Raw genomic sequence first — 19,785 nt, forward strand, 5'->3', positions numbered from 1 at the left:
CGAGGAGGAGGACAGGGGACGTGCACGCGCCACAGCGAGCTAGAGTGCGCGCGCGTTGGAACCCCGATCTCTGGAGAGCGCGCGCCAGCTTGATCCCGGGAGCTGCTGCAGCTGCAGAGCGGAGCGGGATGTCAGGATTCCGGGCATCAGGTATGTGTCTCCCGACCCCGCCTCCCCCAGCACTCCCGCAGGACAGGGTTTGCACACGTGCCCAGTCCCACCCGCAGTGGGAGGCGCTGGGGACCCCCCCCCCTCCATAATATACCCATAGCCGTGCAAACCACCTTCGGCCTCTGCCGGAGCAGGGCATCCCCCACATAGCGGGCTGTGCGGTCAGTATGGCAGAGAGCAGGGCATCCCGCATTTAACGGGACTGTGCGGGTCTGTGTGGCAGGGAGCAGGGCATCCCCCATGTAACGGGACTGTGTGCGTTTGTATGGCAGGGAGCAAGGCATCCCCCATTTAAAGGGACTGTGTGGGTCCCTGTGGGAAGAGCAGGGCATCCCCCATATAACAGGACTGTGTGGGTCTCTATAGCAGGTAGCAGGGCATCCCCCATATAAGGGGCTGTCCGGGGCTGTGTGGCAGGTAGCAGGGCAACCCCTATATAATGGGGCTGTGCGGGTCTGTATCGAAGGGAGCAGGGCATCCCCCACATAACGGGACAGTATAGCAGGTCTGTATGACAGGGAGCAGGGTATCCTCCATATAACAGGGCTGATTGGGGCAATATGGCTGGGAGCTGGGCATCCCCTATAGACCAGGACTGTGAAGTCCTTATGGCAGGGAGCAGGGCATCCCCCATATAATGGGGCTATTTGGATCTGTATCGAAGGGAGCAAGGTATCCCCCATATAACGGGTCTGTATAGCAGGTTTATATGGCTGGGAGTTGGGCATCCCCCATATAACAGGGCTGTGCAGGTCCCTGTGGCAGGGAGCAAGTCATTCCTCCATATAACAGGGCTGATTGGGGCTGTATGGCTGGAAGCAGGGCATCCCCCATAGACCAGGCCTGTGAAGTTTCTGTGGTATGGAGCTGGGCATCCCCCATATAAAAGGGCTGTGTGGCTGGCAGCAAGGCATCCCCCATAGACTAGGGCTGTGAAGTCCTTATGGCAGGCAGCAGGGCATTTCACATGTAATGGTCTGTGGGATCCTCATGGCAGGGTATGGTCTTATGATCCTATATGATTTTCTATGGCAAGGAATTGCCCCCCCCTTCCCCCACCCCCCCACCATAAAGCAGGCTTTAGCACAGAATATTGCTCTTTTCCAGCCCCCTTTATTTTACAGGGTGTAAAGTTGCTATGTGCTGGAGCAGGTCAGGTCATCCTTCAAAAACCATCCATCCCAATGGAACGAGCTGTGGGCACCCAATGGCATGGTGCATGGCAATGTACTGCCTTCCCTACATATTGGGATTTCTGTGGAGTTCCTATAGCAAGGTGCCTTGTGATCTATCTGTCTTTCCTGTCCCAAGGATAAATATACAAAACTGGTATGCTGAGGAGTTCCTAAAGCAGGTTACGTGTCAGTCCATCCTCTCCTTTCAGTGTAATAAATGTGCCCTGGGTTCTGGAGGTAAGACACGGCAGCATAGCACCCACCATGCAAATAACAGGTGGACTGTGGATTCCTATACTAGTATATGTGGCAGTGCCCTTAATACAACAGGGATACTCGTGATTCCCTGTAGATGGTGTATATAAATAGTATATTGTGTAGGCACTACCCTTTTTGTAATTGCCCCTGGTGCAGGTCGTGTCTTAGATGCCTTTCTCCACTCATTATTTCTATTAAGTGCATCACTAATTTATTAATAAATATAAATAGATGAGGGAAAATTGACTCCGAAATATTTGTACTTAATGAAAAAGAAGATACTGAACTTCTTGTGTTTAAGAAAGAAAAGCTAAACAAAAAAGATATAAGCTCTGGCTGGTGTGGAGTTGTACGAAGTATGTGGAGGGTTGCCTAGGATTTGATCCAGTTCTTAGTTGCTGATGAGTTTTCCAATTCTGTGATTTGTCAGTAGCTGTAAAACCAGAAAAATTGTTTTCCATCATTGCTTAGTTGTACCTTGCTAGTCCTGGTCTACATTACTGGATCTTTCACAAGGATACAAGTAATTAGCAACACTTTAGCAGGTACATGATTAATAATTACATACTTGATCCTAGAAAGAGGCCTTGGGAATCACTTTATACCATATTCATCCCCAGATATAAGTATAAAGAATCCCAGGAGCCTGGGGGCATTAATGCATTTCTCTCCCCACTCCGCCCCCCCAAATCCATCTTTTGTATGATTTCTTCAGGATGATGCTTCTTGAATGATGCCTTCATTCTAAATGCTGTAAATCCATAAAATTATACTGTGACTCTTGTCAACAAGGTTCTGACCTACATTAGCATGGTATCACATCACAGCAAGAAGACCAGCAATAGTTTTTGAAGGCCAAATCCATAAGGACTCTTTTTTTTTTAATCAGGAAAATTTTTAGTTTTTCCTCTGTAATCTGCTGCATAGTTATGTAGCACAGAATTAAGTCTTTTTTTTTCATTACACACATGTATAGGGATGAAATCAGTAAACATTGGAGATCCATGTGCAAACATAAGATGTCATAGCATGTCACATTAACTTAATTTAATGAGGTTCCTAAGTTAACATGAATCACTATTTCAGTTTGTTGTCCTATTGTCCACATATAAAGGGACTGGTAAATGTGGTTTGATGTAAATTTCTGTATACTGTACATGCATATTTGATAACAGACGATCACTTGGCTGAACAACAGACTGAGTGCACACCCCTTGAGCCACATTTGCTTGTAGGTACAAAAGATTTCATATGTAACAGGTATAACACAAGTGTGTATAGTATGTAATACAAATGTACCCACACATACACACAAACACATCTTCTATATTAAATCCAGAGTGTGTAATATATTGTGAGGTGCATTGCCATATATTGCCGGCTATGTTTGCTGAAAAAGCGCAACAGGACTGGGCTAAGCATTCTGTGGTAGTTTTAATCTGAAGATTCTCGTGCTTGTATCCATTGAAGTGAAAACCAGTGTTGTTTTATTATTTTGTTTGTTGTGACCATTAATTGATATTTACAAATATGGCAAGATTTTGTTTATGATTTTTGCTTAATATATTGTAAAAATTGTATTATCTGTAAAGGATTGAACTGAGATTATACTGGTACTGTATGGTTCTTCTAGTTCTTGTGCAGATACTGTACATTCCTGCAGATCAGGTATGTCAGAATACTTGTAAAAAGTTCATTAATGTAGTATGAGCACACTAGAGCTATTCCACACAAATTAGACAACAGCTGTTCGGTATTGACATATAGAGTCTTTTGTTGAGAGATGAGATGTTGGCATTAAATAATTGTTACCTTGAGCTTGTGAACTGTTGCGAGACAGTGTACTTTGTGCAGAAAAGGAAAGGAATGCTTCTCCCTCTCTTATGAAAGGTTCAGAACAGGAAACTAGCGCATGCTGCTTTGAACACGCTGTGTCCTGGGCAGCATTACAGTGGGCTGATGGTCAGAAAAATGACTGCAGGTCCAATTCAGTGAGTAAAGTGCCTGCGTGCCTGAGGCAGTGCATATGCTCACTGACTCCGACATATCTCTGAACAAATTGTAGTAACTTCATGTTCATTTTTCTCACTGAGTTGCAGAATTAACTATGCAGACCCTGTACACAGTGTGGTATGTTTCTCTGTCAAAGGATGAGGAAGTCTGGGTCAGACAAGAAAGTTTACGGCTAGCCTGATGGGCAACTACTCCAAATTCTACACAAAAGAAAGGTGTATTAAGAGTGAGCAATTATTTCTGTCTTAGAACTAAAATATAACAGGGCTGTATGCGGACAGGGGATGTTAGTAAGGGCATGACAAAGGTCAGCTAAGCAGGGATCTACCTTGATCTACCATGCATGGGGCTATGCTTGCAGTGTGTGTGTGCAATGAATAGCCTAGAGCTCAGTTGAAATGTCTGTGGCTGGGTGAGGTAATATCTTTTATTGGACCAACTTTGGTTAGTGAGAGAGACAAGCTTTCCAGCTTACACAGAGCTCTTCTTTGGATCTGGGCAATGAACTCAGAGGGTCACAGTTAAGTACAAGGTGGAACAGATTGTTTAGCGTAAGTAGTTACATATTTAAAGGGACCATTCAAGGTGCAGTGGCCAATTAACACCTCTCCAGTCATAGGGGCAAAAAATAAAACGGGGGAACAAAAGGGGCAGTTAAGAGGGTTATAGATTGTTGTAATAAGCCATAAATCCAGCTGTGACACTCTGAGTAAATTTTCCAGACCTGAAGAAGAGCACTGTATAAGCTTGAAAGCTTGTCTCTCTTTACTTCACCCACCTTGTCTCTCTAATATCCTGAGACCAATACAGGTACAACACTGCCTGTGATTTGTGACAGATATTCTGGATGCAACATAGGGTGTAGAGTTAACTGTTTCCATAGGCACTATGTCTGTCCCAATGTATGAGTGTGTGGATGATGATATAGCTGTTTTAGAGGGGCACAACTGGAAAGCTATGGGGGTTTATGCAGTTCAGTACTCACCACCACCATTCTCGTTGTGCCACATGGCTATTTCTGCTGTGATGGCTAATGGCAATTTTCTTGCATCCCTGGTTGGCTGGGTGCTGGATACTTGTTTCCTCTCAGATTGTCTCTGTGCTAATGTATGGTGAAGGAGCTCTGAGCTTCCCTTTGTATGGACTTCTTTTATTAAAGGGAGTGGAGGTAGCAAATTTCAGGGATGGTTAATGGCTTTTGTGTTTTAGTATATCCAAAGCAAAAGTGGGAAAAGTTAGACTGCCGTACCAGCAGAAGTCCAGCCTCTTTACCAGAAGGCAAAAGTCTACATGTTCCAGCATCTGCATGTGTTTAAATTTCCTGCCCTACCTGAATGCAGAAAAAGCAGTTATTCTAATCGTGCTCCATAGTGTAAACACTGTACAGGAGTACAGTGTACTCTTACCTCTTTAAAGGGGTAGTGAATGGAGTTCAGTGTAAGGATGCCACCTTACTCTGCCCATCTGCTTCCTGGAGGACTCGGTTACTTTACAGACAAAAAGTTTCATCTTTGTTAATGCTGCAGAGCTACTATAGCCATGGGAAAGTGAGCTGGGGTCTCTTCTGCCACATGTGTTATCATCAAAAGTGTCAGCTAAGTTCTATTTGCAGAATCTTGATTGCTAGTGGTTATATAAGAGGAAGAAAATACTAGATTTATTTATTTATTTATTTTGAATCCTAGATTGAGTGCCTGCTCCCATGGAAACCACAGGCAAAACTCCCATTAGCTTCAATGGGTACAGGAGCAGGCCCCGAGTCTGCAGTGGAGCAATACAGAAAGTTTGTTCTTTTGACTTCTAAAATTGATCTGACTATCACCAAGCCAGAATAAATACAAAACTTCACCGATACTTTTAGAGTTGCTTATCAGTTTAGCTCCACTTTAATGTATTTTGTGAAATTCCAGCTTTATATTTTTTGGTGTTATGCTTGTTGTTATTGTAGTGCTAAACTTGCCCTGTGCCACCCTTTGGCTGCACAGGCCCTTGCCCTTGAGGGAATCAATGAGCAAGGTGGTTACAGGGTACAGCAGGCCCTGAAGTTGCACAAGAGGTAATGGGCGGATTCCTTCACAGTCTCTGTCCTTGAAGACCCAGTTACTCAAGCTATATGCTGTGCTTGGAGTTGGCTTGATGAGAATGATGTAATAGAGTTTAATACTTAATTTAGTTATAGGGTCCAAATCAGACCTCAGTTACACCCGTGTAATCCCAGCAAAATCATTGGTGGTGCATGAATTTAAGCAGAGGCAGAATCTGTTACGTATACTTGAGAAGCATATGGAGGTGATTCAATTTCTAAAGAATTCTTTATGGAACATCTGCTTATTCCTTGGTTTATTCAAAACTGTAATGTTTCCACTGTAAAAATTTCTCCCTCTGTCCCACTTCCATTTTATCTTTTCCCTTATACTATGATCATTTAGATTGTGAGCTTTTCAGGGCCAGTACCATGTTTTTCCTTGCTTTATAAAGTACCATGTACATCTATGGCACTGTGTACAAATATAATTACATTAAAAAACTATGTTAAGGGAACTTTAGGTTGTGAAGTCAAGCTTTCAAAAGTTAGGAAATGCCAGATTAAGATTGTCTGTGCAACTTTAATTCACCCCCTTGTGTGTACATCCTTTACACAGAATGAGGTGTATGTGTGTGGGGGGTTGTCCTGTGGAAAAAATTGTAATCATAATTAAATACTGTATCATAATGCAGATTTAAAGATGCATGGGCAACCTTTAATCTGGAATTTCCTAATTTTTAAGAACTTGACTTTTCAGGCAAAATAGCAGTCTTGTAACATAGAAAAACCTCAGAAATTCCAAGCAACAACTAACAGAAAAGAGAAAACATTCTACTATGTGCAACTGTAACAATTCTCCCAATAAAATATTATCAGCAGGATTTTAACCTTAAACTTACAACACTTACCTGTTACTTGAGCTACAGACTAATTACAGAAGGAGAAGGTGGTTGTCTCAGAGTTGAAGGATAGGCTATGGGGGCTAAGTGCTGGGTCTGAAGGTGAGAAGGAGGATCCTCCCAACCCACCTTTCTCATTCTCTCCTCTCCTGAAATTGGGGGAGCTCCTGCCCTATGTGCTGTACCCAGATAGGGGGTGGACCACTAGGGACATATTTTTAATCCAGGGGAGTGGTTGGGGACAGACTGGCTTGGCTCTCTCCCCTCAGCCCTCCTTAGGGTGACCAGACAGCAAATGTGAAAAATCAGGACAGGGGGTGGGGGGTAATAGGAGCTTATATAAGAAACAGACCCAAAAATTGGGACAGTCCCTATAAAATCGGGACATCTAGTCATCCTAATCCTCCTCCTCTCCCGCCCTAGAAGCTCCTAGGCTTTCCTGATGCAGTGTGCACTGATGTTTTGACAGTGTCATGAACCTCACTTTAGAATGTTCATATACAGTTGTTATTTTGGCAGGCTGCCAGATTTTTCCTGAGCCAGGCAAGCAGGGGATATGAGATGACCATTTTAAACAATATATATCTTAGCTAAATCTGCATGAAATGTCACGGGACAAAGAAAGGGCACTTTTATAGCCAGGGGGCTATTTCCCTATTGAACTTCAAAGGCCTTTTGTAAACAATGGGGGTGTCAGAGCTTCTAAAAAAAAAAAAGTTGCAAGAAACTTTCATAATGGAAAGTGTTAGGAAACTTAAATGCAGGGGTCACTACCAGCTTCTCCCTGTAATTAAAGATGAGAATTCCCAAACATAAAGGGTAAAATCCTGACCCTACTGAAGTCAGTGGGAGTTTTGCTATTGGCTTCAATGGGTATATCTATGCTGCAATTAAACACATGCAGATGGCCCGTGCCATCTGATTTGTGCCCTCAGGGCTCTCCCCTCATGGGGTCCCAGTGTCTGAATGTCTGCACTGCAATTTTATAGCCCTGCAGCCTAAGCCCCCCTAGCCCAAGTTAGGTAACATGGACCAGCCACAGGTGTTTAACTGCAGCGTAGGTATACCCATTAAAGCTGATGGCAAAACTCCCACTATCATCATTTGGGTCAGGATTTCACCCAATATTTTCATTTGTCCAAGTCCACCATATAATTTCTGTGGGAAATCCACCATCTGAGCTATCAGCCCTTCTGGCTGAAAGTATACCTCTCTACTGATTTACATTTTCTGTATGAAGCCTTAGGCCTTCTTACTGCAAAAACTGAATTCCAAAAAGTTTTTTAGTTAGCTCATGAGCTCTTAGCTGTAATAATTTACATTAGCAAACTGCCAAGGTATGATCACTGGGCATGTGATGTGCATCAGTCAGTAAACAACCCATGACTTTTCTCCATATCTAATAGGATAGTGGAATTTACAAGCCCCTTCTAATAAATTATCACATTCTTATCTGGAAAGATAAAATTAGGTTTGGAAAACAGCTTTTTTTTTTTTAAATAGAAATGGGAGACAGCTCAAGATACTCATGTTCACTTACACAATTGATCCATAAATAAAAGAACCTTTAAAATACGCACTTGTAACTATTATTCATCAGTTTTTTCTCTCTATCCTTTCTGCCCACTCCCATTCTTAGTAATTTGATTGTTCACTGATTATTTTTAAATAAGTAGGATTTTTGAGCAGGGAAACTGATAGTAAACTACATAAATAGAAATGTTTAACTTTTAAAGGTGTTAGTTATAAAAAAAAAATCTCAAAAAGGCAAATACTCCTTGGAGTCATTATAATATGTGACCATATCGTATCTTCCAGTTGGGACAACAGAGCTTAGGAAGCTCCAAGGTTCACTTAAGAGTATCTTACACAAGTTCCCCTTGGCAAGAAGAGATTCAGAGGAGACTGCTGAGTACACGTGGCCACTAGACCTCTAAGGGCTCTATGATCCATGGGAAAAGGAAGTTCCAAAGCCTCAGGAGGGCTCATGGCTGTCCCTCTGTAGTGCTGTCTTCCTGCATACACTTCTCCCCCACCTCAAGAGCCATGATGCTGTTGGTTCTTTAATCCATGCTTTTGTGATACTCACCCTTTCTCAAAAGGGTCTTTCAGGAAGTTAATTATGGTAGGCATAACATTATTTTAATTTTGCAAGACATCCACCTGCCTAGCAAGGATTATGCTGAGGAGAGAAGTGACTCTCTAGTGCCACCTTGGCATTGCCCTCCCTACCCTGATCTCTGTGTCCCAAGTTACAGTGAGCAGGGGAAGAGGAGTTTATATAGGCTCCTGGCACAGGGGCAACATGCCGCAGAGGCACCATCCTCCCTGCTCTGCTATCCCCCACTTTTCTTTCTTTTCCACCCAGTTTAATTTATCTTTGCTCACTTCCCTGCCTTGCAGTGGAGGGAAGCATATGGCACTGCAGTGTCCACCTGATTGCTATATATGCACTTATCATGCGGTCCTCATGCAGGAACCCATCGTACATTTCTTATTCAGGAAAAACTTCCATTGACTTCAGTTGCTTTTTAAGTGTTTATTCTTTCCCGTGAATGAGAGTTGTTCACAAAGAATTAACAAAACGGATCCCTATTTGTGCATCCTCAAACTCCTATATTAGTAATATCTGTGTTAAGATAATGCTCAAAGGCAATAAGGATTGGGGGACCCATTGTGCTGCGTGCTGTACAAACACAGATAAGAGGTAATCTCTGCCCTGTTTAAAATCTAAAATATTTTTCGTTGGAACAACGTGTATGGTGATGGGTATCTTACCTTAGGCATGCAGATAGTACTGTATATCTAATTAGTAACTCAGTCTTTATATTTTTACTCCATAGCACAAACCCACTTCTGGTATTTTTTGCTTAAGTGCAAAACCAAACATCCTAAATACTTTCTATTTTTATTGTTTTATCTAATAGTTTTAAACAAACAGTTTTTTTTAATGCTTCTTTTTTATATGTAGGGTTTTAGTCTAGAGCTGCCAGATATATATAAGCAGCAAAGAATCCTGTGGCACCTTATAGACTAACAGACGTTTTGGAGCATGAGCTTTCGTGGGTGAATACCCACTTCCTCAGATGCATGTAATGGAAATATCCAGGGGCAGGTATATATATGTGTGCTAGCAAGCAAGCTAGAGATAACGAGGTCAATTCAATCAGGGAGGATGAGGCCCTGTTCTAGCAGTTGAGGTGTGAAAACCAAGAGAGGAGAAACTGGTTCTGTAATTGGCAAGCCATTCACAGTCTTTGTTCAATCCTGAGCTGATGGTGTCAAATTTGCAGATGAACTGAAGCTCAGCAGTTTCTCTTTGAAGTCTGGTCCTGAAGTTTTTTTGCTGCAGGATGGCCACCTTAAGGTCTGCTATAGTTTGGCCAGGGAGGTTGAAGTGCTCTCCTACAGGTTTTTGTATATTGCCATTCCTAATGTCTGATTTGTGTCCATTTATCCTTTTCCGTAGAGACTGTCCAGTTTGGCCGATGTACATAGCAGAGGGGCATTGCTGGCATATGATGGCGTATATTACATTGGTAGATGTGCAGGTGAATGAACCAGTGATGGTGTGGCTGATCTGGTTAGGTCCTGTGATGGTGTCGCTGGTGTAGATATGTGGGCAGAGTTGGCATCGAGGTTTGTTGCATGGATTGGTTTCTGAGTTAGAGTTATTATGGTGTGGTGTGTAGTTACTGGTGAGAATATGTTTCAGGTTGGCAGGTTGTCTGTGGGCAAGGATTGGCCTGCCACCCAAGGCCTGTGAAAGTGTGGGACCATTGTCCAGGATGGGTTGTAGATCCTTGATGATGCGTTGGAGGGGTTTTAGCTGGGGGCTGTATGTGATGGCCAGTGGAGTCCTGTTGGTTTCTCTCTTGGGTTTGTCTTGCAGTAGGAGGCTTCTGGGTACACGTCTGGCTCTGTTGATCTGTTTCCTTATTTCCTCATGCGGGTATTGTAGTTTTGAGAATGCTTGGTGGAGATTTTGTAGGTGTTGGTCTCTGTCTGAGGGGTTAGAGCAGATGCGGTTGTACCTCAGTGCTTGGCTGTAGACAATGGATTGTGTGATGTGCCCGGGATGGAAGCTGGAGGCATGAAGGTAGGCATAGCGGTCGGTGGGTTTTCGATATAGGGTGGTGTTAATGTGACCATCACTTATTTGCACCGTGGTGTCAAGAAAGTGGACCTCCCGTGTAGATTGGTCCAGGCTGAGGTTGATGGTGGGGTGGAAGCTGTTGAAATCATGGTGGAATTTTTCCAGAGTCTCCTTCCCATGGGTCCAGATGATGAAGATGTCATCAATGTAGCGTAGATAGAGAAGGGGTGTGAGTGGACGAGAGCTGAGGAAGCGTTGTTCCAGGTCGGCCATGAAGATATTGGCATATTGTGGGGCCATGCGGGTGCCCATAGCAGTGCCACTGATCTGGAGATATATATTGTCATCAAATTTGAAATAGTTGTGTGTAAGTATAAAGGCACAGAGCTCAGCAGCCAGTTGTGCTGTGGCATCATCAGGGATAGTGTTCCTGACAGCTTGTATTCCATCTGTGTGTGGGATGTTTGTGTAGAGAGCCTCTACATCCATGGTGGCTAGGATGGTGTTTTCTGGGAGGTCACCAATGCATTGTAGTTTCCTCAGGAAATCAGTGGTGTCGCGGAGATAGCTGGAGTGCTGGTGGCATAGGGTCTGAGTAGAGAGTCCATATATCCAGACAGTCCTTCAGTGAGAGTGCCAATGCCCGAGATGATGGGGCGTCCAGGATTTCCGGGTTTGTGGATCTTGGGTAGTAGATAGAATAACCCTGGTCGGGGCTCTAGGGGTATGTTGATTTCTTCTGGTGTTAGTGTAGGGAGTGTCCTGAGTAGATGCTGTAGTTTCTTAGTGTATTCCTCAGTGGGATCTGAGGGAAGTGGCCTGTAGAATTTGGTATTGGAGAGTTGTCTGGCTGCCTCCTTTTGATAGTCAGACCTGTTCATGATGACAACGGCACCTCCTTTATCAGCCTCTTTGATGATAATGTCAGGGTGGTTTCTGAGGCTGTGGATGGCATTGCGTTCTGCACGACTTAGGTTGTGAGGCAAGCGATGTTGTTGTTCCACGATTTCTGCCTGTGCATGCCGGCGGAAGCATTCAATGTATAGGTCCAGGCTGTCATTTCGACCCTCAGGAGGAGTCCATGTGGAGTTCTTTTTCTTGTGCTGTTGGTGGGAGGGCACCCGTGTATCAGTGCACTGTTCAGTGTTGTCCTGGAAGTATTCTTTGAGTCGGAGACGGCGAAAGTAGGCTTCCAGATCGCCACAGAACTGTATCATGTTGGTGGGGGTGGCAGGGCAGAAAGAGAGTCCCCGAGATAGGACAGACTTTTCTTCTGGGCTGAGTGTGTAGTTGGATAGATTGACGATATTGCTGGGTGGGTTAGGGGTACCACTGTTGTGGCCCCATGTGGCAGGTAGAAGTTTAGACAGCTTACAGTCCTTTTTCCTTTGAAGAGAGGTGAAGTGAGTAATGTAGATCTCCTGTCTTATTCTAGTGAAGTCCGTTTGTATAGAAGTTTGGTTATTAATGAGAGTCTCCAGGTTGGAGAGCTCTTTTTTGATGTTTTCCTGTTTGCTGTATAGGATGCTGATCAGGTGGTTCCTCGGATATATATATAATTTATATATATATAATATATATTTATTTATTTTAAAGAGACATTAATGTCATCATATTTGTTACTATATGTTAATGACCAGGTCCTACAAAATCAAGTACTGTTGCCTCCTGTGGGACAACATATGAGTGTATGGGTCTGCCAGTGTAGACTCCTTTGCCATAATCGGGCTTCAAGTTATAAAAAGTTATAAAAAACTGAAATAATGTTTACAGTCTAACTTTCTATTATGTATTTTGCTGGTTCAGAGAGATACCAATAAGTATATTTTTAAAAAATCACAATTTTGCATGGATTCTTGTAATCTACAAGTAATCCATAAGATTAATACAGCTAAAAGTTCAAAGAAATTGTATCTACCTTTTCAGTTTGTTTACTTTTTGCATGTGACAGCTAACCCTGTGTGTACTGCTCATTTCCCCCGTCATTAGTTTGGATCTTTCACACAGCAGAATGGGCGAGAAAAAAAAAACGAAATGTGATTGTAAAACAACAAAGTTGGTAGAGGGAATAAGAAGCATGTATATTACCTGAAACTACCTTGACCTTTGGAGCGGGGACTATCTTGTTGTCATATGTGTGTTCAGTGCCAACGACAGTGGGGCCATGCTCTCCTATTAGAGTGTGTAGGTCATACACCAGGGGTGAGCAAACTTTTTGGCCTGAGGGCCACATCTGGGTATGGAAATTGTATGGCGGGCCATGAATGCTCACAAAATTGGGGATTAGGGTGAGGGAGTGGGTGAGGGTTCTGTAGGAGGGTGCAGGCTCTAGGGTGGGGCCAGAAATGAGGAGTTCAGGGTGCGGAAAGGGGCTCCAAGCTGGGGCATAGGGTTGGGGTGCTGGGTGTGGCGGGTTCTGGCTGGGGGTACAGGCTCTGGGGTGGGGCTGGGGATGAGGAGTTTGCAGTACAGGAGGGTGCTCCAGGCTGGGACCAAGGGGTTCGGAGGGCAGGAGAGGGATCAGGGTTGGGGAAGAGGGTTGTGGCACAGGAGAGGGTCAGAGGTGCAGGTTCTAGGTGATGCTTACCTCAAGCAGCTCCTGGAAGCAGCGGCATGTCCTCCTCCTAGCTCCTACATGGAGGTGCTGCCAGGCAGCTCAGCACGCTGTCCCTTCCACAGGCACCGCTCCTGCAGCTCCCATTGGCCATGGTTCCAATGGGAGCTGCGGGGGCAGCGTGCCGAGCCCCCTGGCTTCCCCTATGCATAGGAGCTGGAAGGGGAGACATGCTGCTGCTTCCGGGAGCCACGCAGAGCCACAGCACACGTGGAGCGGGGCAAGCCCCCAGCTGGAGCTCTGGAGCGGGGCAAGCCCCGGACCCCACTCCCAGGCGGAAGCTCAAGGGCCAGATTAAAACATCCGAAGGGCCAGATGCGTCCTCCGGGCCATAGTTTGTCCACCCCTGCCATACACAGTACTTATTGTCACTTTTAAAAAAATTGGGTTAACTTCATTTTAACTGAGTTCTTTAAGCCTCACTTTGATCAGCGAAACCAGTCTGGTTGCCACTTTTTGATTCTCATGCCACTAGCACAACATTATTTAGGTTTCCTGTAAGATTGCAGGGGAATGATTCACTTTAAAACACAAAACAATACACTTTTTTTCACTTAATTTTGAAAGCATTGGATAAAGTTAACTAGACAGAGGAAGAAGAATCAAGTATTGCTCAACTGACAAATTTAGAAATAAAAGGCAATGGTTGATAGTGAATGAATTAGTCCTATCTGATGGCTCTCTGACGGCTTAAATGAATTAGGATGTTGGCATCAGTTCGTTTTCAATTGAGCAGGTGTCCATATCCTGTTCCAAAAAACACCGCCTCAGTTGGCATGCTTATTAGAGAGACAAGGTGGATGAGGAAATATCTTTTATTGGACCAGCATCTGTTTATTGAGAGAGATAAGCTTTCATCAACAGAAGTTGGTCCAGTGAAAGATATTACTTCACCCACCTTGTCTCTGTAATATCCTGGGATGGACGCGGCTACAACACCACTGCATACAACAATGGCATACTTGTTGACAGCCTCAGTGGAGAGAGTGAGGATTTAATGGGCCATGTGCAGAATGAGCTTTCATTAAAGTTGGACTTTAAGTTGCACTTAAAGTTGGAATCTCCAGATCAAGGTTGAAGCACTGATCCACACTGGCCTGGAAGCTTGCACTTGCACTATTGACTGTTTTGTAGGTAAATAGAAGATTTCACTCTTAGCACCTTCCATCCTTTCACAAGTTCTGTGCCTTTCACAGGCTCTAAAATTCATGTTGAAGTATATTCATCTTTTAGATTGTACGCTGTCTGGGGCAGGATCTGTCTCTTCTGTTTAACAGTGTCTAATGCAGTGAGGCCCTGATTCTGATTGGGGAAATACCATAATTTAAGTGATTATTAATAATAATGTTTAAAAGAAAGAAAGAGCCAGAAACAAAAATACATCTCTTGCTAATTAAGAATTAGATATTATAGAGAAACAGCGGGCTTGGTGATATTTTGATCCTCTAGAAGGACTCTGGAAATCTGATCTTGGTGCTAAACAGTGGTTTCATTAAAACAGTTTATCAAAGTGGTTCACAAGCTGAAATGGAATGTTTTGCTATTGCTTTCATTGCATGCACAGAGCATATTGCATGAACAGCATTTGGCAGGAGCAAATGTAGTGTATCTGAAACCTTTAATTATATACTGTAGGCAGCTCTGTCTGGGTCAGAAGATACCACATTATCAAATGACATGATGTAGTCATTCAGAACTCATGCGACAGCTTGATCATTCATTGAATGATTGGTCTCTATTAAGCAACATTTTCATTAGAGCCTAGGTGTGAAATGTTTCAATCTCTTGTTACCTGATTGATATAAGAAATGAAGGGAGCTGTGTTCAATGAAATTTTTACAGCAGCAAAGACAGTGTGTATTATGCTCTGTGTCACACTTCCACTTGCTGTATGGTACTAGCAGTTCAAAAAGTTTCCAAGGTATTTCAGTTTCATTGAATTTCATTTTGCGCATGTATGCAGCATCACATAATACTATATAAGCTCGGTTTAAACACAAATTAAAGAGAAATGAAGAAAAATTGTAATGTTTGGGGATATTTACACTATTCCGTTTTCCAAACTAAAGGTAGAATAAGTTTAAAATTAAGGCACGGGAGTGGGAGTCAGGAAGTCTAAGGTTATGTCTACATTGCGCACCTTATAACAGCACCACTGTGCCGCTGCGCCATTATAAGGTGCACAGTGTACCTGCTCTTCGTTGCTGGGAGAGAGCTGTCTCGGTGACAAAATAAAGCCACCCTCAACGAGGGGCGGTAGCTTAATCGACAGGAGAATGTCTCCTGCTGACGAAGGGCTGTCCACACCAGCATTTTTCATGGTTAAAACTTTTCTCACTCAGGGGTGTGAAAAAAACTCAGCCCTAAATGACAAAAGTTTTAACAATGAAAGTGCATTGTAGACAAAGCCTAAATTATATTTATGGCCTTGCCACGTACTTCCTGAATTACTATAGGCATTTCATTCGACCTCTCTATATCCCAGTTTCCCCATCTGTACAAGGGAGATAGCATCTGTCTCGCACAGGGTTGTGAGGCTTACTTCATTTGTTTGTAAAGTGCTTTGAGATCCTAAGATGGAAGCTGCTATTGAATGGTAAATTATTAACTGTAGTAGAGTCTCATTAGTGGCTGATAGGTTTTGCATGTCTGACAAAATATGGCAGTTCTGGGTTTGGTGTACAGCTATTCCAGATATATGGGTTCCTGCTTTGAACTTGTCCGTCTGGCAGAGTCACCAACTGCCACAGAGAATTTGCAGGGGGCGGAAAATCTTTTCTTTTTTTTTTTTAAATGCCATCTCTCTTCTCCACATTTCACTCTGCCTAAAAGTCAGGCAGCTAATTTTCTCTTTCCTAGCACTTACGCTTTAAAGAAGAAACAATAGAGTGGTAGAACTGAGACTATTTGAAAAATGCAAAAAATTCTGGCTTCTCACATTAAATTGGCCTGTGACTAACTACAGTGGTATCAATTAATCGTAATAATAATTAATAATGTGTTTTTCCATATCTCTGGTTTCTCAGACCACCAAAGAACTCTCTGCCTTGCAATAGATGGGTTACATTTTCAGTACAAACTATATACCCGTTTGGGCTGGGATCAGCACTTTTACTCTTCCCCTAGGAGAAGTGATGATTGTAGCATTTATCATACATAAAGGAATCTACCATAAATAGCTGCCAAAAAGTAGATCAGCAAAGAGAACAAATTGAGCAGTATCCAGGATCTCAGAAACCTTTTCAGCTAGTATCAGAGGGTAGCCATGTTAGTCTGTATCCACAAAAACAACAAGGAGTGGGTAAAAAACCTCTCTTCTTCAGATGCAGAAGTGAGGTTTTTTACCCACGAAAGCTTGTGCCCAAATAAATCTGTTAGTCTTTAAGGTGCCACCGGACTCCTTGTTGTTTTTCAGCTGGTGGAGCTGATGGTGAATTAAGGAAACCACTCCCTCAGTGCTCTCCTAAAGCTCCCATTTTGGAGCAATAACAGATATGAGTGGGTATATGTGGAAAGGTGCCAATAAAGGTACCTGACAACAGAATTCCATCTGGAAGAGACCATTCTAGTATGTCAGAGCATGAGGCTGTTGAGCATCCTGACTAGACCTCGTCCTGTGGACCAGAGCACATTCATGCTCACTCAAAAAATTGAGAGTCCACAGACAAAATACTGTGAGCTGGTTTAAAAAATATTACTGCCAGGAGAATAGCGGACTTGTCCCAGTGGTGGTCTGTTGGTGCAGGAAGACTATTTTTCTGAAGGATGTACTCCAATCCCTGGTCACCCTAATTATGGATGTGACTCTCATAGGCTGTAGGGAAGAAACAAGAAAAAACAGTACAATACAGTTGGTCCAAAAGAAAAGTTAAAAAAAAATCCATACTAATGTGGTAATATGAGGGTATTTCATCTGTCTTTTCTGGAAGTGAGGAAAGAATGGAAAGAAAATCATGTACTGGTCTAATCAGACAGCCCTTTGCCTTTAGCAGAGAGAAATGAGGTGCAGGAGACCAAGGTCCAAAATCTCTTCTTTGCTTCCTCTAGCAGGGTGTAGGAAAAAATGGAGCAGACCCAGGTGTCAAAATGATCTCCAAAGGGAAAACTCTGAGAGTCCAAACTCTAGGTTTTCACTGCCGTGTGCAGAAATCACCAACAGAAGCCTGATCACCTCTGCTGACCTTGGCAGAAATAAAAGTTGCTCTCCTCCAGACACTTTGTGCATTCCAAGCAAAGGGAATGTCAAGACAGATGGGCTTTATTTCTAGTAAGTATTGTATATTTAGAGGGCTTGGATTGACTTTGTGGGAGCTGGACTTGATCACCTTGCTTTGCCTTGAATAGAGGAAGGGGAAAGAAGGGATTAGCCAGCATGAAAAATAAGCTGATTCATGCTGGTGATCAGGTTCAGTACATGACCCTTATAGGCTATTTTTTCTTCCCCTCTATCTTGAGTAACAAGACTTGACTGATGGTTTCGTTTTATATTACTGTTTCATCATACCCTTGCTAAGAGATCCCTCCCATTCATTACTGAAGGAACCACCCATCTGCTCACAGGGATGCTTGGGACATAAACAAGGGAGGAAATGTATGGCAAGGGCTAATCAAATATATGCTATGAAGCCACCTGCTGCCCTGGTCTCCTGTCAAGGCATTTAGGTTGGTGGGGTTTGAACTGCCAATCATCCCATAATATAATCTCAAAATAAAAGGAGGGGCTGGAAGAGTTGATCTGTGGCATATTCAGGGAGACTGATGATATTTTTATCCCTTTTTTTAGATTTTGTCTCTGTGGTTTTTGGGGGCGGGGGTGTGTATACACTTAAACCAATTCTAGGATTTATGCACCAGCACATGTTGCCTTTTTGATCATTATTGTTCTCAGTTGTATTTTGGTTGCTGCTCAGAGGCCCTTTAGAAATAAACACCTAACAACTAAAAATCTAGCAATAGATAGTGATACTGTGCAAACTGGTTGTCTAGAAACTTGTAGCACACATTTTCTTCACAACCTTTTACTTTGAGTCCTAGAAGCTGGGACTGAATGAGAGGGAGTAGATCACTGGTTAATTGTCCTGTTGTGTTCAGTCCCTCAGAAGCATCCGGTACTAGTGGCCACTGACAGGAGGCAGGATATTGGGCTAGATGAACCATTGGTCTGAGCCAGTGTGGTCATTCTCAACGCTAACATTAGAAAATGTACACATCTGAGATGGCTACACTATTACAGCTAGTATGGGAAAAGGAATATTTGTTTTATTTTAAATGATTGTGTGCAGTATATGTGGAATTTTCATATGGAAGTATTTGATAAAGCCCATAGCTAGCAGATCTGAGCCTTGATCCTGCAGTATTCAAGCCTGCAAAACGTCCATCAAAGTCAGCCCTAGCAGGGGTACTCAACAGAGCCGCCCGGGGGGGGGCAATTTGGGGCCTCTGGAGTGGGGTCCTTCACTCGCTCTGGGGGCCCCGGAAAACTCTCGCAGGGCCTGGGCCCCCAGAGCTTCTTTCACTCTGGGTCTTTGGCCCCAATTCAGCGTTGGGGGGTCCTTCCACTCCGGGACCTGCCACCAAAGTGCCCCAAAGACCCGCGGTGGGGGGTCCTTCTGCCCCGGGACCCACCACTGAAGTGCCGGGTCTTTGGCAGCAATTCGGCAGTGGAGGCCCCTGACGCAGAAGACCCCAGGCCCCCTGAATCCTCTGGGCGGCCCTGGTACTCAAACTCATTTACAGTGTAAGTTCTTATTTTAAAAACATTGTCTTGTGGACCACTTCTCTACCATTGTGTAACATCTTTGTGGTAATTACAGCAAATGCTTATGTGGCGAAATGGGTGTGTGTGTGTGTGTGTGTGTGAGAGAGAGAGAGTCGGTTAGTCAGTCGTTGAGGGGGGAGGGGAATCAGAGAAGCCAGCATTTTGTGACCAACCAGCTCTCAGAGGCCTATCAGCAGTCCATGGACCCCAGTTTGAAAACTTCTGGATGACAAAATCCACCTCTTGAACTTTCATTGGTTAGTTCTGTGGGTTGTCAGCCACCGAGTGTATCTTTGGATACTTGAGTAAATCCTACCATGTGCTGAAGGATGCAGAATCTGTAGTCTTAGTCACTATTTTTCAGTGTCTGGAAAAAGTTAGCTCTTGAGCTCCAAAGTTAAATAAACAGGTAATTTGACTTGTTCAGCTATGTTTTTACTTCAAAAGTCTTACACACCATCTAGTGATGATAGTGCTCTGGAAAGGGCATGACAGTGGCTTAAAGCTTTAGCCTTATGGCCAAATTCTGCCCTTACGTACTCTGGTGTAAATTCAATAATTCCACTGTCTCCTGGTGTGAGAGAGAGAAAAGTTTGTCCCTTGTCAGGAATATATTTTAGAATGCCACATTTTCTTACCCTAAGATAGAAAGACTTTGACAGTCAATATGATTGATTGTGTTTTGGACCATTTCTTTTTCTTTAGCAAAGCAACAATCAAGTTAAAACAGACGGGTAAAACAGATCTGTGTAGCTTCTCACATTTGTATGGCTCA

The 19,785-nt window shown here is 43.5% G+C and overlaps 1 protein-coding gene across 2 annotated transcripts in view; it reads left to right on the plus strand.

The window, feature by feature from the left end:
* The first annotated feature begins 68 nt into the window (after positions 1 to 68).
* The window catches only part of TMEM266 (transmembrane protein 266), a 127,019-nt gene continuing 107,302 nt past the window's right edge, over positions 69 to 19,785 (plus strand). The window contains exon 1 of one of the 2 annotated variants that reach the window (XM_030577969.1): positions 69 to 150. The gene's annotated coding sequence lies outside the window, so the exon portion shown is untranslated. The remainder of the gene's footprint in view (positions 151 to 19,785) is intronic. The other variant, XM_030577970.1, reaches the window with a different exon arrangement.

Source organism: Gopherus evgoodei, chromosome 10 (genome assembly GCF_007399415.2).
Source record: "Gopherus evgoodei ecotype Sinaloan lineage chromosome 10, rGopEvg1_v1.p, whole genome shotgun sequence".
Lineage (NCBI taxonomy): Eukaryota > Metazoa > Chordata > Testudines > Testudinidae > Gopherus > Gopherus evgoodei.